This window comes from Chinchilla lanigera, unplaced genomic scaffold (genome assembly GCF_000276665.1).
Source record: "Chinchilla lanigera isolate Chin_1 unplaced genomic scaffold, ChiLan1.0 scaffold00002, whole genome shotgun sequence".
In the NCBI taxonomy this organism is placed as follows: domain Eukaryota; kingdom Metazoa; phylum Chordata; class Mammalia; order Rodentia; family Chinchillidae; genus Chinchilla; species Chinchilla lanigera.
In genome coordinates, this window is record NW_004955403.1 from 45,833,164 (window position 1) to 45,850,672 (window position 17,509).

Below are 17,509 nucleotides of genomic sequence, written 5' to 3' on the forward strand. Positions count from 1 at the left end.
TCCACCCAGTTATTTCCCTTCTGGGTATCTTCCCAGAAGCATTAAAAACATCACAGCGATATATGTGCATTCATGTTTATAACAACCCAAATGCCCATCAGCCAAAGAATGGATAAAAAATTTGTATTTTTATACAATGGAGTACTATTCAGACATAAAGAAAAATGAACTTGAAACTTTTATAGATAAATGGATACAACTTGAGACCATACTCATAAATGAAATAAGACTCACATGTGTAAACATCGGATTGTCTCCCTAGTGTGAGAAACTGAACGGGTAAGTAAGGTCTAAAATGTACAGTTGATATTGTGAAATGGGAAGAAGTTGTTCAAAAGGAAAAAGGAGCTAGGTTAGGTGAAAGGGGAAAGGACAGTAGCAAAAAGGGAAAAAATGCAAGTCAGTTGTACTATTTGTGTCTCTTAGTTCATTGAAAAGGAAGATTTGTGCTAATATTGATTGGAGAAAGTTGTATGCCCATATCTTGTACCCTGAGCAACTACTTTAAAGATAACATGCAATTATTAAGTATTGTTATTCTCCTATTGTTATGAAATTTTGTTTTACCTTTTTTCCATAAAATAAAAAAATTAAAACGAATAACAAAAAACCCACTACCCTTAAAATCTTTCAGAAACTTCATTATTCCACAGAACCTCCTAAACTGTTATTTGGTATTTTTGTACTATTTTATGGGTGTATCGTAATTTACTCAGCCATTTCCTTTATTTTATTTTAGTAACTAATTATTAGTTATAGTGGTACTAGGATTTGAACCCACCAGGGCCTTCATGCTATGCTCTAGCCTAGCTCTATTTCTCTTTTATTTCTTATTTTGAGGCAGGGCCTCACTGAGTTGCCCAGGCTGAGGGAACTTGGCATTCTCTTGCCTCAGCCTCCTAGAGTGCTGGGTTTACAAGCATTTGTCACCATGCCTAGCTCCTTTAATTTTAACATTTTAAATTAATGCATAGTATATCAACTTTATGGGGTATCATTTTCTCTTATTTATTTAGAGACAGGATCTAGCTATTAGCCAAAGCTGGCCTCAAACTCAAAATCCTCCTGCCTCAGTTTCCCAAATGCTGGGATTATAGGCATGAACCCCCATGCCTGGCTTTAAATTTTTGAATCAGATGTGCTGAAACATTACAAAAATAGATGCCTCATGCTGTCATACAAGTTACAAAGAGCAAAGAATCAACACTGGCACAGTATTACAAATGCAGGCCTTTCCTAAATGTCACAGATATCTTCAGTAATGTCCTTTTCCCGTTCCAGACCGGACTGATCTGCAGTCTCCTGGTGGGTTAGTTGTTGCTTCCCCTAGGGTCTCTTCCGATCTGTAGGGGTGCCCTGTCCTCCTTCTTAGGCTATGGACCTGCATTTAGAGCACGAACACTGCAAGAGGGCACGCTGTGTCCCTTTTGGAGCACAGCCTCATTGTGAGGTGTTCATTATATGTGTGTATGCGTGTGTGCACACATGCTGGAAATTGAGCCTAGCGCCTCTCCTGCTAAGCATATGCTTTGCCACACCCTCTGTCTCCAGTTTGTCCTGTCACTGGTGCTGTCTGCTTGGTCACTTGGTTGCATTGGTGTCTGCTGCCTTTCCCCACTGAAAAAGTTGGTCCTTTTTTCCCTTTGTAGGCTCAGGCCCCCTTTGAGACTAGGCTACAGTTTCTTCTTGTACTTTCATCCTCTAATTTTAGCAGCCATCTGAGAGGTTTGTTTGTAACAGTGCTTCCTATGGAGTTTGCCTGAGAATTGATTCTTTCCTCCCCCTTTCGATGATAGAACAGATGATAGAGTATGGAGGCAGAGGTGAGCATCCCTGGTTAAACCAGGCGTGGCGGCACACACCTATAATCCCAGCACTCAGAGGGCTGAGACAGGAGGGTCTTCGTGAGTTGCAAGCCAGGCTGAACTCCATGCCAAGACACAAAAAATACGGGATTCTGTATCTAGAGGTGCACTTGGATATACTGAATGCTGCATCAACCCAGCATCAGAAGTAACTGCAGCTCATTTCCGCTACCACCTGCTCCTCATAGGCAGGTGTTTAACATTGTCAGTGGATGCGTTAATGGGAAATCAACTGGAACAGGAAGAAGCAGGAAAACCCAGTGTCTTGGTTACTTTTCTCTCGTTGCTGAGACAAAATACCTGACGCCAAAATTAAGGAGGGAGAGGTTTATTTAGCTCACAGTCTGTGGAGGTTTCAGTCCATACTCGCTGGCTCCAAGGCAGGGTGGCACAGAGCAGAGGGTAACAGTTCATGGCGGTGGAAGATAGCCAAAGCAGCAAGAGCAAAAGGGAGGAGTGGCAGCAAGCAACCTTTTTAACTATCCTCCCCAGGGCAGGGGTAGCACTCACACCCATGAATCTATCCTAAACTCTAAAAGCCTGCCCCATGACTGCATGTGTCCCTGGGGGGACACCCAGACACAAACCGTAACACCCAGTGTTCCTGGCTCTGTTACTCTGACCAGAATTAGCCTTTCACTGCTCTGGGGAGCAAAGGCCTGTCTCTCATCTGGCAGAGCAGGCAGGCGCAGTAGCAGGACGGACACCTCTGAATCACCTCGGTTGTGTTGGTCAGAAGTCTGGGCATGAGTGATACTGACTGAGGTTCCCAGCAAAGCTGGAGTCCGGGTGGCCCCGGCATTCTCATTGGGGATGGGGGTGGAACTCCGCGGAGCAGAATTCAGCTCTTGTGACTGTGGGACCCATCCTACTTCTCTTGTTGGTCTCCAGCCAAGAACCGCCTTCAGTTCCTACAGAGCTCCCCACATTTCCTTCCCTATCTCAGCGTCAGCTAAGAGCTGCAAGATCCCTTCCGTCAGATGCCTCAGCACAGTCCCGGGCGTGATGTCGCGTGTCACGGGTCCAGCCCACACACAAAGGCCAGGTCACCACGGGCTGTCTTCAGATCCTGACAGCCGCAGCTAAAGTGATCAGGCCTTCATCCCAGCCGCAGTGTTTACCTAGTACATATATTAGTTTCCCAGGGCTGCCTGACAAGTCACCATGAGTGCGGCTGGCTTCCCACAGCCGAAATGGATCTCCCAGTTGGGAGGCCAGTGCCCTGGGGGAGAACCCGTGCTCCCTTGTTTCAGCTGCTGGCGGCCACTGGCATCTCTTGGCTTAAAGGTGATGTGGCTCCGGTCTCTGGCTCTGCTCACACTGCCTTCCTCTCTGCATGCTAGAGCCCAGATCTTCTCCCTTCTCCTTTTTTTTTTTTTGATCCCTCCTGTCCCCAAAATCCTCCTGCCTCAGCCTCTCCAGTGCTGGGATTATAGGCCATAACCAGTGTCCTCCTTTCTTATAAAGATCTGGGTCATTCTTTTTAGGGTCCATCCAGCTACCAGGTTGATTTCATCTTGAGATCTTTACTTCATCATCAAAGACTCTACTTTCCAATCTTGTTCTGCTCTGAGGTCTCAGGTGGACACTGATAATTGTTACAGGTTTTTATTTTGTGCTGGGGATGGAAAGCGGGGCCTTGAACGTGCTAGCCAAGCACTGGATCAATTAGCTACACCCCAACCCTTTTTATTTGGAGACTGGGTCTCACCAGATTGCCCAGGCTAACTCAAACTCGAAATCCTCCTGCTTCATCCTCCTGAGTAGCCGGGATTCCAGATGTGTGCCACCATGCCCAGCTCTTTCTACCTTTAAATTTTTTTTTAATTGACACAAGCTGAACATGATGGAACACACCTGTAATCCCAGTACTCTGGGAGACTGAGGCAGGAGGACTGTTAAGTTTGAGCCCAGCCTGGGCAACATAGCAAGATCGTGTCTAAAATTTTTTAAAAATACTAGGGATGCAGATTATTGTGAAGTCTCTGGGGTCAATGGCCAGGGGCACGGATGATAATAATATGGTTGGGAGGATTACATGAGGTAATGCAAACCTGCTTAGGGCAGGGTCATGCAGCCGCGGTGAATCCTAGCAGTTCTCACTGGGGTTATGACAGAGCTCAGGAGGAAAGGGCGGTGTACAGGAGCGCGGTGTGAGCAGCACTGGAGTAGTGGACAGAGCAGGGGTGAGCCGGCGTTGCCTGCGGAGCCTGCCGGCACCCAGGCTCTCCTCCCTGGAGCACTGTGCTCTGTACCTTTCTTCCCGTGGAGGGCTTCCTCCTGTGCTTGTAGCTCATCCTGCATCTCCAGGCCAGAAGGGCTGAGAGGAGGAGGCACAGCATGGGCTAGCACAGGAGGCTGGTGTGTGCTGCACACCTGTAATCCCAGCACTTGGGAGGCTGAGGCAGAAGGATCACTACAAGTTCTAGGCCATCCGAGACTACGTAGGGAGTTCAAGGCCAGCCTGAGCTACATAGTGAGTCCCTGTCTCAAAAAAACAAAATAAAATGCTAAGAAGTAATTTTTAACTTATCACATCAGCAGACACAAGATATTTTGATATTCAACCTTGATGAGAACCATCTGAGGTAGACACATAACATGCATGGGTAATGAGAATATAAAATTAGTTAAATGTTCAGTGGCAGTTTAGCAAATTGTGTACAGGTTGGGCACCCCAAACCAGAAAATCTGAGACTAGAAATACTCCAGAAATCTGAAACTTTTGGAGTGCCAATTCCTCACTACGAGACTTTGTTTCGTCTACAAAATTATTAAAAATATTGTCCCTAGTTATCTTCAGACTGTAAAGTATACATGAGACAAGTGCATGTCGTCTCAGTGTGGTGCCACACGCCTGTAATTCCAGCACTCTCAAGGCTCAGACAGAGGAGTCCCATCACAAGTTGGACCCCAACCTAGGAAGTTTAGGGAAACCCTGTTTCAAAATATTTAAAAAGGGACTTGATCTGTAACTCAGTGTGAAGGCCCTGGGGTCAGTCCCCAGTGTGCTAATCTTATGTATTAGTAAATACTCCAAAATATGGTATGTAAAATCTGAAATACCTGGGCTTAGTGGTGCAAACTTCTAATCCTAGCCACTGGGAGGCTGAGGCAAGAGGATTGCTGCAAGGTCTAGGTCAGCCTGGGCTATAGTGAGTTCATAGCCCCCCTGAATTACATAATGAGACATGTCTCAGAACCCCTGCCGTCCCCCAAAAAAACTCAAAACAAAAAAATGAAATGAAATCTGAAATACTTGATATGAAGCATTTTCAGTAAGGGATACTCAACCTATAGAAATTTCTTTTTGGTGCTGTTAATGGTAAGGATTAAACCTGGAGCTTTTCTTTTCAGGCTGGGCTGGAATTGGCGATCCTCCTGCCTCAGCCACCTCAGTGCTGGGATTACAGGGCCATCCTGCTCAGCTCTTTTTAGTAAGCTCTGTTTTACTAAAGAACACAGTTGACTGCAGCCCTGCTCACGGCCCCTGGATCCCAGGCCCTGTTCCTTTCATTCTGAGAAGCTCCTCTTCACCCTGCAGGGCCCCTCTGAGCTCGCCTCTCCCCAGGGATTGCGGGACCTGCCCCCTTAGGGCACATGCCAGCAGGGGTGGCAGATCTGAGCAGCTGGGCTCTTTCGCTTCCCTTCCTGGAGCCCCAGAGGGTCTGCTGGTCTGGAGAGCCTTGGACTGTTGGCAGCTCCCCGCTTGTTCCTGGAAGCCAGAGACTCCTGGGCCAGCCTCCGAGGTTCTGTTTTCTTAGCAGGGTCCCGAGGCTCGGGGCAGCTGCAGCCCTGTTGCCTGTGGGGATGTGGCCTACTCCGCTGTGTCTCCGATGGTGTCCCATGCTCTCTGCCCCCGGCCCGCGGGGCGTGCGCTGACCTGTCAGTTTCCCTGCTGCTCACCGTTGGCCGTGCTCCATCTGAAAGGCTGGGCTGGTTCTCAGGGTCCCAGGGCCCTGGGCAGTTTCCAGGCAGCCAGCCATGACAGTTCCTGTCTCCCTTCCCGGAAAGGTGGAAAAAGTACAAAGTCACCCGTTCCTCCAGAGCTGGCAGCTGACCACAGGCCGCCCAAGTCCCTTTTCCAGCTCTCCTTTCTGCAGCCGCCCCTCTGACATCCAGGGACTGTGGGCCGAGGTGACTGTGACCTTGCCCCCCCACCTCTGGGGTTGGCTGCCGGGAGGGGTGGTGTGCTCGAGGGAGTGAAACTCAAAGTTTCCTTGAGCTGCCCAGAAACAGCCTGACCCGTGGGTTTCCCTTTTCCTTCCCCTGCCATGGGGCAAAGTGAAAATGTTATTTTTGGTGGCATCATCAGCCAGGCGCCATCCTGGGCACCTTTGCTCTCATGGGTGTGGGGAGGGCATCGCCGGCCTGTGCCGCCTCTCCCCCACCCTGTGGGTCCCTCCCTCTTCAAGTTTTGTGATACAGCTCCAGACCCCGAGGGGCACCTGTACTGTAGAGGAAGGGGCAGGGTTGCTAACCCTGAAGCTGCTTGTAGTTCCTTCTGGGGAATAGAGACCGCAAAGCAGTAAAGCTCTCTGGTTCCCTGGTTACTGGCAGTGAGAAGTCACACATTCTTTCAGCTGATCTTTGGGGACTGGCACAGTGCCAGGCTCTGAGAACCAGCTTGGCCCTCAGTCTCTACCCTGTGGACTTCACAGTCTGGTAGGAGGAGACAGATTATACGTAGAAAAAAGACTTTTATTTGTTTAAGACAGGGTTTCACTGTCCCTAGCTGGCCTCAAGCTCACAGAGATCCTCCTGCCTCAGCCTCCCAAGTGCTGGGATTACAGGCATGCACTACCATGCTTGACTACTTATATTTTTGTTTTTGATACTGGAGTTTGAGCCCACTGAGCTGTATCTCCAACCCTTTTTGTATTTTTTGAGGCAGGATCTTGCTAAGTTGCTGAGCCTGGGCTCAAATTTAGAATCCTCCCGCCTCAGCAGAGGAGTAGCTAGTATTGCGAGCATGCGCCCCTACACCCAGCTGTAGACTTCAGATTAGAGCAGTTGCTGTGTGTGTTTATGATGCGGTAAACAGAGAGGATTAGCAGTAAAAGCTGCATGCTAAGGGGAAACTGAAGGCGGGTTAAGGGGTTTCAGTTTATTTCAGCTAAGGTTTCAGCATTTCTGCCACTCAGATTCCTTGTGCACTGGGGCCTCTACTCAGAACATTTGAATGGGCGCTTGTCCTCAGGGAGTGTGCAGTGCAGTGACTTCATATTCAGAGGCCTCCTTCCAAATCTTGCTGAAAGGGGGCTCCTGGAAACAGCAGGACTCAAAGCGAGATCGTTACTCCGCACTTGGAGTGAAGCTGATCCATCCACTCTGGCGCTGATGGGCTTCTGGGCTGTCGCCAGCGTTTCGGTGAACAGTGCTGTCCTGGGAGTTCTCTGTCCGTCCTTTCTCTTCCTCCGGCTGGGGTTGAAGTCATACGCATGCGTGAGCTGCGAACCCTTTCTCTGTGACAGTCCTTGGGGTTGGTGTTGAGGGGAGAGTAAGCCGTTAAGTCTGGTGAGAATGTCGATCCGTTTTTAAAGGGCGGGCGGGGCGGGGGAAGGCGAGTGGAAATACATGCGCACAGAGTTGTGTTGTTAGCGAAGTAACTTCTTTTGTACCTCATGGCCTAGAAACAGCCACATACCCAAGCCTTGATTTTTCTTTTCTTTTTAACCTGAACACAGAGAGCTTTGCCTGTGTGTTTCTGATCTGTAACACGTGACGTTGATTTATTGCTGTGTGTGCAGCCCGGGTGCCCTTTCTCTGGAATCCATCTGTGTGTTCCCTGGACAGCGCCTGTGCAGAGCTCTGGCCCTGGCAGAGATGGGGACTCCGAGGGCAGAGGCCCGGGCCCTTATCGTTTCCTCCGCACCTTTGACCGAAGACGCCCCTCTGGCCCTGCCCTTGACCCCACACCCTTACATACTGCACCCTCGGGGGAGGCCAGCCCCCTGCGGTCTCTAGGGAGGGAGAGTCATGCCAGGTTAGCGTTTGTGGACTGGTAGGAAACAACCAAAACTGTGACGTCTTGGTACAGGCCTGGCATTCTGAGAGAGTGGATCTGGAAGCCAAGAGAAAGGCGCTGTCCTGATGCGATGGTGCTCCCAACCCTCCTGATTTCCCACAAGCCCCTTCCCTCTCGAGCAAGCACCCAGAGCTCTGGGAGGGGGGGATGGCGGCGTGGGCTGCAGTGGGGCCGGGGCAAGCGGTGGCAGACGAGGTGAGCGCCCTGGCCCTGGGCAGAGCTCAGGTGTGTAGTACTACGGGATGGAGGGCAGTGGGGGTGGGTCTTCAGTGGAGCAGGGGTGATGTGAGAGCTGCTGGGTGGGGACAGCAGAGAAGACGCGGGTGGCGGGCGCAAGCAGCCTGGCAGTGGGCAGCCGTGAAGCCTGCAGTCGTAGGCAGTGGGTGGCTCACATGAGCCCCGCGCAGGCCTTTGCCTCAGTAACCAGATCAGGGCTGCCAGTGACCTTGGCTGGAGACTGCTGCGTAGGAGGCCGGGACGGCACAGGGGAAACCAGGGGAGACCAGAGGAATTATGATTCATGAATGGGATTACTCAATCTCCCCCGCCGCCACCTTTCTTGCCCAATTGGAAGTAAGGGGTTTTTCCCTTCTCTTTTCTTCAGTGACCTTTCTCCTGAGGGTTGGGTTCATTTATTATTGATATATGTGTTGATAAATACTGCGGCTCACTGAGACGTCGGAAGCCCAGGTACTGCCCCTGTCTTCCTGCTGGGTTGGGGTCAGCGCTGGTGAGCAGCGCTGGTGACTGCACAGGAAGGCCGGCTCCTGGGTGCAAGGGGCTGGACGGTAGCTATTTTATTTTTTTGTCTTTTTCAGGCAGGTTTCACTATAGAGTTCAAGCAGGCCTTGGACTCACTTGTGGCCCAGGCTGGCCTCAAGGATCCCACAGCAATCCTCCCAACTCAGACTCCTGAGTACTGGGATTATAGGCATGTGCCACCACATCTGGCTTGGACAGTAGTTCTTTTTTTGGTGGGGGTGGACAGGGTCTCACTATGCAGTTTAGGCTGACCTTGAACTCACTATGTAGCCCAGGCTGGCCTTGAACTCAAGGCAATCCTCCTGCCTCAGCCTCGTGAGTGCTGTGATTATAGGCATGCACCGCCACACCTGGCTTGGATAGTAAGTAGCTCCTGCTTTTACTTCTTTTCTTCTTTTTTCTATTTTTGTTTTTTTTAATCAGAGTCTTACTGTGTAATTCAGGCTAAACTGGCACTCACTATGTAATCGAAGCTAGCCTCAAACTGAGGCAGGTGATCCTCCTGTCTCAGGCTCCCTAGGGCTGGGATTGTGCACAGTTGTGCACCACTACACCCACCTTCCCTTCTTTTGCCTTTGGTTCTGGAGTCTTAAATGGAGCATAAGGTCTGGCTGCATCACCAAGAGCTGCAGACTTAAGGCATTAGGGTGCACTTTGATCACACTGGTGCTTTGATTAAAGCCCATGTTGCTGAGCCCTGGGGTTCTGAGTTAGTTGGGCTGGGGGCGTGAGAGGTGTAGGAACAGGTCCCCGATGCTGCTGTCCTGGGGCCATACTTTCCTGCGAAAGCCACTTTCCTGGAGATGTGATCAAACACAACTTGGCATCTCAGACTGGAGCCCAGCCAGACTGGAGCTGGGAGCCTGGGCCGAGGAGCGGGGCGAGAGCTGGCTTGCAAGGTCGGAGGCCAGGAGCAAAGAGTCCTGCCTTCGAGCCAAGCAGTGGGGCCAGGTGCCCTTGGGTTGTGTTTTGCCCACAGTGTTGTTGGAGAGCTGGAGTTTCCAGGCGGCCCACCTGTACAGCAGGAGAGCTGAGCACCGTTGTCACAGCACTCAGATAGATGGTAGTGGTCTTTGTAGTCTTTTTTGAGACAGGCTGTCAATGTGAAGGTCAGGCTGGCCTTGAACTCACTCTGTAGCCCTAGCTAGTCTCAAACTCCCAGCAAACCTCCTGTCTCAGCCTCCCGAGTGCTGGGATTACAGGCGTGCGCCACCACATCCAGGTGGGGTGGTCTTTACTAAGCTCTGCTTTGTATCCTCTGACAAGGGACCTGTCCGTTCTCCTTCCCAGAGGGAAGGGCCAGCAAGCCAGGCTGGGTTGCTGTGGAGCCCAGAGCCGGCAGGAAGAAGCATTGCTTTTGAGTCTCTACCTGGACAGCTGGGGAGCCTCCGGTCTGGTCCCCCAGTTCCTGGCCGTTCTCCAAACAACCACCAGGCTGGGGGTGTGACCGTGGCAGAGCGCTTGCCTGGCATGCGCAAGGCTCTGAGTTCGATCCCCAGCACTGCAAAAACAAGCAAACGACACTGGATCATGTTTCTTCTTAAAAACGACCTCCCTGCCCCCTGGGTAAAGTCCAGCCACCTTCTCATGGCCCACAGAGTGGTCCCTGCCCCACCCCAGTAGCCCGTTTTTCTCTCCCTGCAGGTCCTTACGTAAGCCACTGTGGACACGAAGTTCTTAACCTGTGCCATCTTCTCTGAGTCTCCAAATGTTTTTCGTTTTGCTTTCCATGTTATTTTATTTATTTTTAAAGACAGTCTCACTATGTACATAGTCCAGACTGGCCTGGAACCTGTGGCAGTCTTCCTGCCTCAGCCTCCCAAGTGCTGGCATTATAGGTATGCGCCACCATGCTCAGCTTCCAAGTCTCCAAACATAGTTGGGAATCCTGGAATACCCACAACCCCTGCATCCCCTTCACTGGACTCATGTTTTCACATCTCGCAGGTCTCAGTTGGAACAGTTTACTGGGGGAGCCACTGTGACCTCCGACGCCACCTCTCCTGCCTGCTGCGTTCCCTGTCACTCCCCGCGCTCAGCCTGACACACTTGAGAGTGGATGGTACCCGCCAGCTCGTTTGTTCCCTGCTTGTCCACACTAAGGTAACCCGGGTTCCTCCTGGGGTCCTGGCTTGTTCTGAAATAGCACCTCCTGCGGGTACTGACTTAGACCCCACCCTTCCAAAGGTAGAAGAAGATCGAAAGCTGGATGTGCCAGGGCTGTGAGTGTAGCTCGCCTAGCCTTTGCCAGCTCTGGGTCTGATTCCTAGCACGTACACACACACAAACCAAAAAAATTCCAAAAACTTACTTTTTCCAGATATTCTTGCTGTAAAATTCCCAGTGGGATTCAGATTCTGCCAATTAGATGTGGTCACTGCAGGCTGGTGGGAAGAGGCTGGCCACCCCCTCGGGATCGATCCCGGGACATCCCCTTTGCTGGCGTGGCCCCGGCAGGGTAGCATAATTCAGGAGCGGGCGGCTTCCTCATGCAGTTGCTCTCCGGTGGCAGGAGAGGCTGCAGTTCCCTGGCAGCCCAGTTCTGCAACGTGATCCTGGGAGCAGCCTGAGAGCCCAGGAGCTCGCGCTGCTTTTGCACCTCCGGGCCATTAATATCCTGCAGAAGCCGCCTCTGCGTACATCACCCAGGCCAACTCACGGTCAGGCCTCCCTTGCCGTCCTCTCTCGGGTGAGTTCTCTGCTGTGTGAGGGAAGGTTTGGGGTGACTGGAATAAGCCCCAGTCTGCAGGCGATGAGTATTTGTTGAATGAATGAACTCTTCCAGTGAGGCATTTCCTTTTTTTTTTTTTTCCCCCAGTACTGAAGATTAAGCCCAGGACCTTTGCATTGAGGTGTACCCCAGCCCAGCCTAATTTTACTATTGTATTTTGAGAACGTGTCTCCTTTAAGTTGCCCAAGCTAGGTTCAGACTTGTGATCCTCTGTCTCAGCCTCCCAGAGTGCTGGGACTGCATGCCTCTGCCACCAGATGCTAGTGTACCTTTCTTTTTTTTTTTTTTTTTCCCCAGGATAGGGTCTGGCTGTGTAATTCAGGCTGGCTTTGAAATCTTGACGGTCCTCTTACCTCAGCCTCCCAAGTGCTGGGATTGCAGATGTGTACCACTGTACCTGGCTATTTCTTTTTCTTTCTTTTTTGTGTGTTTTAAAACAATTTTAGTGGCGCATTTTACATAGACATAATAATCACATTCATCACAGGGAATTTGTACCTGTACGTGATCTGTCTTGCTGCTTCTTTTTTCCTATTCCCCTCCCCTCCCTTCAACCCCTCCTGCCCTCCTTATTTACAAAAGCTTTGTTTCCATTTTTTCCTTCTGTTCTTTTTTCTTGTCCCTTTTCTTTCTTTCTCTCCCTCTCTTGTTCCCTTTCTCATCTGAACATTTTCTTCCCATTTCCCAATATCTGTTATACATTTTGGTTCTTATTTACTGTTTTGGTTTCTCACACTAGAAAAACAACACAGTACTTAAACGTGTGTCGGATTTATTTCATTTAATAGTATGGTCTCAATATACATCCATTTAGCTAGAAATGCCTCAAACTTATCCTTCTTTATGACAGCGTAGTAGTCTATTGTGTAAAAAAGACCCCCACGTCTTCATCCATTCATAAGTTGGAGACAGGATCTAAGTAAATTGCCCAGGCTGGGCTTGAACTTGCCATCCGTCTGCCTCAGTCTCCCAGACTGTTGGGATTACAGTTATGTACCACCACCACACTTCGGTTGGATTGCATATTAAATATAGTAGGTATAGCTGGGTGTGGTGGTGTGCACCTGTAATCCCAGCACCTGGGAGGCTGAGGCAGGAAGATTGCTGCAAGTCTGAGGCCAGCCTGGACTACATAGTGAGTTCATAGTCAACCTGAGCTACATAGTGAGATCTTGTCTCAAAAAAAACAAAAAACAAAAAACACCAACAACAAAAAGTCTGGTATATGTAAGCTAGCTTTAGTCTAGGGTAAATGAACTTCAAGGTTAGAGGATTATTTGGAAGATGGAATAGTAGATGGTGCTGGCGGCTGACTTCAGGTGACAGGGGCAGACCTGGCCCATGGGTCCCAGGAGGATGGAGTGGTCCCAGGTGCTGGGCTCTCTCTTCATCAGGCTGTAGCAGCCGTGCTGATGTCAGTTAGAGAAGTTAAACTTCTCATGTTCCAGTAGAAATTTTCTGCTTCCAGTCCCTTGTGCCCAGCAGTGTGCCAGGCCTGTGTTGGGGCAGATGACCTCTGCTTTTAAGGAAGAAAAATCCAGTTAGGGAATTTCCAAGGAGACGAGGTAATTAGGTGTCCAGTGTAGTGGGAAAAAAGTGCTACGAGTAGTCCAGGAAGGCTTCCTGAAAGAGGAGGTAACTGAGATGAGCTCTGAGAGCACCGTTCAGGACCAGGCAAGAGCATTATCACAAGGAGTTAAGAAACCAGGGAGGAACTGACTGACCTAAAGTGCTGTACTGTGTGTCCCTGAAGCCTTGTCTGCGGTGGCCGTGGAGCTTGGTCATTTCACACTTTGACAGAGCTGGGGACACGTGAGGTGTTACAGTGAGGTCCCACATTTGAACCCAGGTCTCTCTAAGTTGTCATGCTGTCTCAGCAAGCCACTAGAACACGCTGTTTATTTATTTGACCCTGAATAACAAGCCGGGGAATTTTGCTTCAAGTGGGTGGCGTAAGTGGCAGATGTGAGCGGCACCTCGTTCCCTAAGCCGCGCTGGACCCTGGGGTCTGACAGACAGTAGCCAACTGCGAGGCACAGCAGGTCAGACTTTCGCAATCGGGTGTCTGGGAATTGATGATGGACACATGATGAGAAGAGGGGTGACTCTTTCCCGGCCTGGGTGGGGTGGGGAGCTGGCAGGTCCCTTGGGCCCCTTCCCTGCCTGCCGCCTGCCTGACTCAGGAACTCTTGCACACCCAGTGTTCCCGCAGGCTCTGCAGCTGGGCCGGAGCTGGGGAATGCGCCATTTCCTCCCTCCCGGGCTCAGCATGGGGCTACAGAAGCCTTCTCAGGCCTGTCTGCTGGGCCGCGGGCCCTGGCCGCAGTCTGTGGCCTCCTAACCTCCTCCCCCTGGTGCTGACACAGAGGGCTCAGTAAATATTGGCTGATGAACAGCAGGGCGCTGGTTCTAATTCTCTTCCCTGCTCCTGGACACCACTGAGTTTTTAAAAAATTTTCCCATCCTGCCCCTCCCAGGAGCAGGAGGTTTCCCTGCTAAGGGGCCCTGCCCACAACCTCCTGCATGGTATGGAAATCTCCAGTCCTACGTGGCCTGTGGCAGCGCCAGTGCCGGAGGCTCCGGGCCTGGGAAAAGAGAATGCATCTTTGTAGGGTGTGCAGGAGAGCGGTGAGGTGGGAGCGCAGAGGAAGCAGAAGCTGAAGAATGGACCCATTGAATGTCTGGGCTGCCCAGGCAAGGGCTGGTTTTCAAACTAATATTTGCTCTTTGCTTGGGTGAAGGTTTCACCTCTTGGATGATGTTCATGAGAGAAGGGATGGGGGAGGCTGGATACTTTTTCTCTAAGCTCTTTGAACCCCAGAGAAGCCTCTCGGTGGTTGGAGGCTGCTGATTTTCTAATTGCAGACCTTAGGACTATACAGACGACTGTTTCGTTGTGAGACTGACCGTGAATATCAAGACTATTCTGATGAAGTATGGTACAACACGGGGCAGATTTGGGAGTCAGGTGTAGCCATGATTGTATCTCTGGGTCCCAGGTTTTGTGCCATGTTGGGAAAGTGCTTCCAACCACCCTGTTCTCTGCTGCGCCCTGAGCCTCGGTTGGGACACAACAATAGTAAAAGAAAACAAAGCCAGGATGGGGGATTAAAGGTAGCTCAGTGGTAGAGCACTTGCCTAGCATGCACACATCCCTGGGTTCAATTCCCAGCAGCTCCATTCCTCCATCAAAGAAAAGCAAAATCAAAACCATTTCATGAAGGGCTGGAGATATAGCTCAGTGGCACAAGTGCCTGTCTGGCAAGCACAAGGTCCTGAGTTCAATTCCCAGTACCAAAAAAAAAAAAAAACTTTAAAAAAATTTCATGCTTCAGTTCTATCCCGCAAATACATCCATTCTTTGCATTAGGTGAACATTATTCCACGTACTCTGCAGCCATATTCCCACAAAAAGGAATACAGAGAAATAGGCAGGAATACTTGTATGGGAAAGCATTATAATTTCTGTGAATACAATGGAAGAAAAAACTGCCATAAAAATAAAAAGAGCATTAAGCTTTAAAGAAAGGTGTTATTCACAAGAGATAATTTCCTGCCCAGTTAAGCAAATAGCTTGTGAGTTACTTGTTTTCTTTTCAGACAGTATCTGTTGACTCTTTGCTATGAAAAATGAGGGTGTAAGAATTTTGACATTTGTTCTCATCTGCTTCCTTCCACATCCTGATTGTATTAATTATATTATTCAATTGCTCATTTTATAATATATAGACTATGTCCTGTAACCATAATCCTCATAATTAATGATGTTTAATTACTTCTTATTTAGAGGACTTTAATGCTTACCATCCCCCTCTTATGTGGTCTCTGTATTCCTGAGCTCTTTATTTTGGTACTACTTAGCTGTGTTTCATTGTTAAGACAAGTTTTCTACCTGTATTCTCTGACATCTTTCATGCTGGAGAATCTCTGTCAGTGTTTACCAGATTTAAAGCTGGGAGTGGTGGTGCCCACCTGTAATCCCAGTACTCTGGGAGGCTGAGGTACAAGAGGATCGCAAGTTCGAGTCCAGCCTCAAATTTAAAAAAAAAAAAAAAAAACCTTGACCAAATTTGCATTGAATTTTGGCTAAGGATAATATTCTTGGTCCATGCTTTCTTCCCCTTAGAATCATGAGGATATTCTTGAATTATCTTACGCTGGGTGTTGCTCTGGGGAGGGTGAAGATAGTCTGAATTTTCTTCCACTTTCACAATAAATGTTTTTGGGACGGGAAGAACTTCTGGTTGGAGTTGTAGCTCAGTGGTACAGCACGTGCTTAGCATGCTCAAGATTCTGTGTTCAACCCACAGCACCCAGAAACAGAAACAAGAAACAAAACAGCAGCCGGCTGTGGTGACACGCCTGTAATCCTGTGAGGCAGGAGGATCACCATGAGTTCAAGGCCAGCCTGGCTACATAGTGAGACCCGGTTTTAAAAAAATCAAAACAAAAAACAGAAAAACACCAAAAACAGAAACCAAGCCATATGTCTTCTGGCTACCTGAACATGTCTCACATGAGTAGCTGAGCTGGGCAGTTCTCAATCTTGAGCACTTACAGAGTAGAGCACTTATTTCCATCTTCGGATTCGTTTCCCCTTTCACGGAGATCTCATGGTACCTTGAACACTTCCCTCAGTCCGTGGGTCTGGTGTGTTTGCTGTGCTTTGCTGTTACCGGCCTTTTCCATCGGAGCTCTCTGTGGCTATCTCAGAACTTGCCTTTGTCAGTATCTCCATTCCAAATTCCAAATGACGCAGAGGTTTGTTCTCTGTCCATTATAATGCACTAGCTCTCCAGTGATGTCTTTCGGTTCATGTTTTCCTTTTCAGGCCTGCATCTCCCCTTTTCTCTTTTTCTTTTTCTTTCTCTTTCTTTCTTTCTTTCTTTCTTTCAAGACAGGGACTTATTTTATAGTGCAGGCTGGGCCTGAACTCACTTATGTCGCCCAGGCTGGCCTTGAACTTGCTTTGATCCTCCTGCCTCAGCCACCCAAGTGCTGGGATGATAGGGGTACACCACCACACCTGGCTCCTCATTTCTTGTGGGTCTCATCTTTACAGTCTGGGGTCATTAAGTCACTGTCTAGGGAAGTTATTGGAGTTGCAGCAGTCAGGTGGAGCTCCTTTCAGGATCATACATTCCTGTAGGTCCGCCTGTCTGTCTGCTCCTTTGCAGCTGTTACTTCCCACCTGGTTCATGCTGGTGCTTCTCTGCTTAAACATTCTTCTGACGCTAAAATAAGTAACTTTCCTCTTACAGGGTTGCGGCTGCTTTGTCCCCACCTCAGCCACCCCCTGCCAGAGATTAGGTGTAAGTGGTCCCTGTGGGGTGGTTCAGTGCATTTACTTGGGAGGTGGATTCCATTGCTTTAGGAAGGGAAGGAAGGAATATTCCTTGGAACTGGCTACTTTTCCCAGTCACAGATGTGGCCCTGGAGCCCTGGTTTCCCTTGAGAGTCGGCCTTTTTTGCAGGGGAGCATTTGAGACAGGGTCTCCTTGCGGTAGCTTAGGTTGCTCTTGAATTCACTATGTAGTGTAGGTTGGCCTCAGACTTCTGATGATCCTCTTGCCTCAGCCTCCCCAGTGCCGGGATTACAGATGTGCACCACCATGCCCAGCTAAAGCCTTATGTTCTTGTTCCTGTACCTCCCCGGCTCCCGGAGCTTTTCCCACTCCTCAGCTGAGGAGGAGAGACTGGGCGGCAGTTTGCCTCTTGGCAGATTTGGGGGCCTTCATGAGAGTTCTCATTTGGTTCCCATTTGGGCTGTCAGGATTGGGCCGGGGTAGGAGTTGAGTAGCACGTGGTGCTGCCTTCGTTGCTTTCTTTCCCTCTGGCTTTGAAGTGAATATCTGCTTACGCCCGCTTCCCTACTTGTTGGCTGTCGGTGAATGTATTTGCTTCTTACCTTTTTTCTTGTAATTCATTTTGCTTACTATCCGCAGGAGGAGAATTCTGTCATTTCAATTCTCCATCTTAAATCTATATGGTGTTTCAACATATTTTGTCTTACAATACTCATAAAACTCTGTGAGTGTATTTCGTATTAGTCCACCTTTCTATTTTTTGTTTGTTTGAGTTTTTTGGTACCAGGGATCGAACTCATGACCTTGCGCTTATGCC

The 17,509-nt window shown here is 49.5% G+C and overlaps 1 protein-coding gene and 1 long non-coding RNA gene across 7 annotated transcripts in view; one reads left to right on the plus strand and one right to left on the minus strand.

Moving 5' to 3' along the window:
- Positions 1-17,509, plus strand: part of Slc39a14 (solute carrier family 39 (zinc transporter), member 14) — a 39,063-nt gene that overhangs the window by 4,917 nt on the left and 16,637 nt on the right. For 4 of the 6 annotated variants that reach the window (XM_005373657.2, XM_013513825.1, XM_013513817.1 and 1 more), the window contains one exon: positions 10,603-10,758. The gene's annotated coding sequence lies outside the window, so the exon portion shown is untranslated. Of the gene's footprint in view, positions 1-10,602; positions 10,759-11,167; positions 11,345-17,509 lie in introns of all 6 variants that reach the window. The other 2 variants (XM_013513823.1, XM_013513828.1) reach the window with 1 other exon arrangement.
- On the minus strand, positions 12,604-16,188 carry LOC102007724. Its single transcript, XR_259240.2, has 2 exons — positions 15,945-16,188; positions 12,604-12,902 (listed from the first exon to the last, which is right to left on the minus strand). It is a non-coding gene; the product is annotated as an uncharacterized LOC102007724 (long non-coding RNA).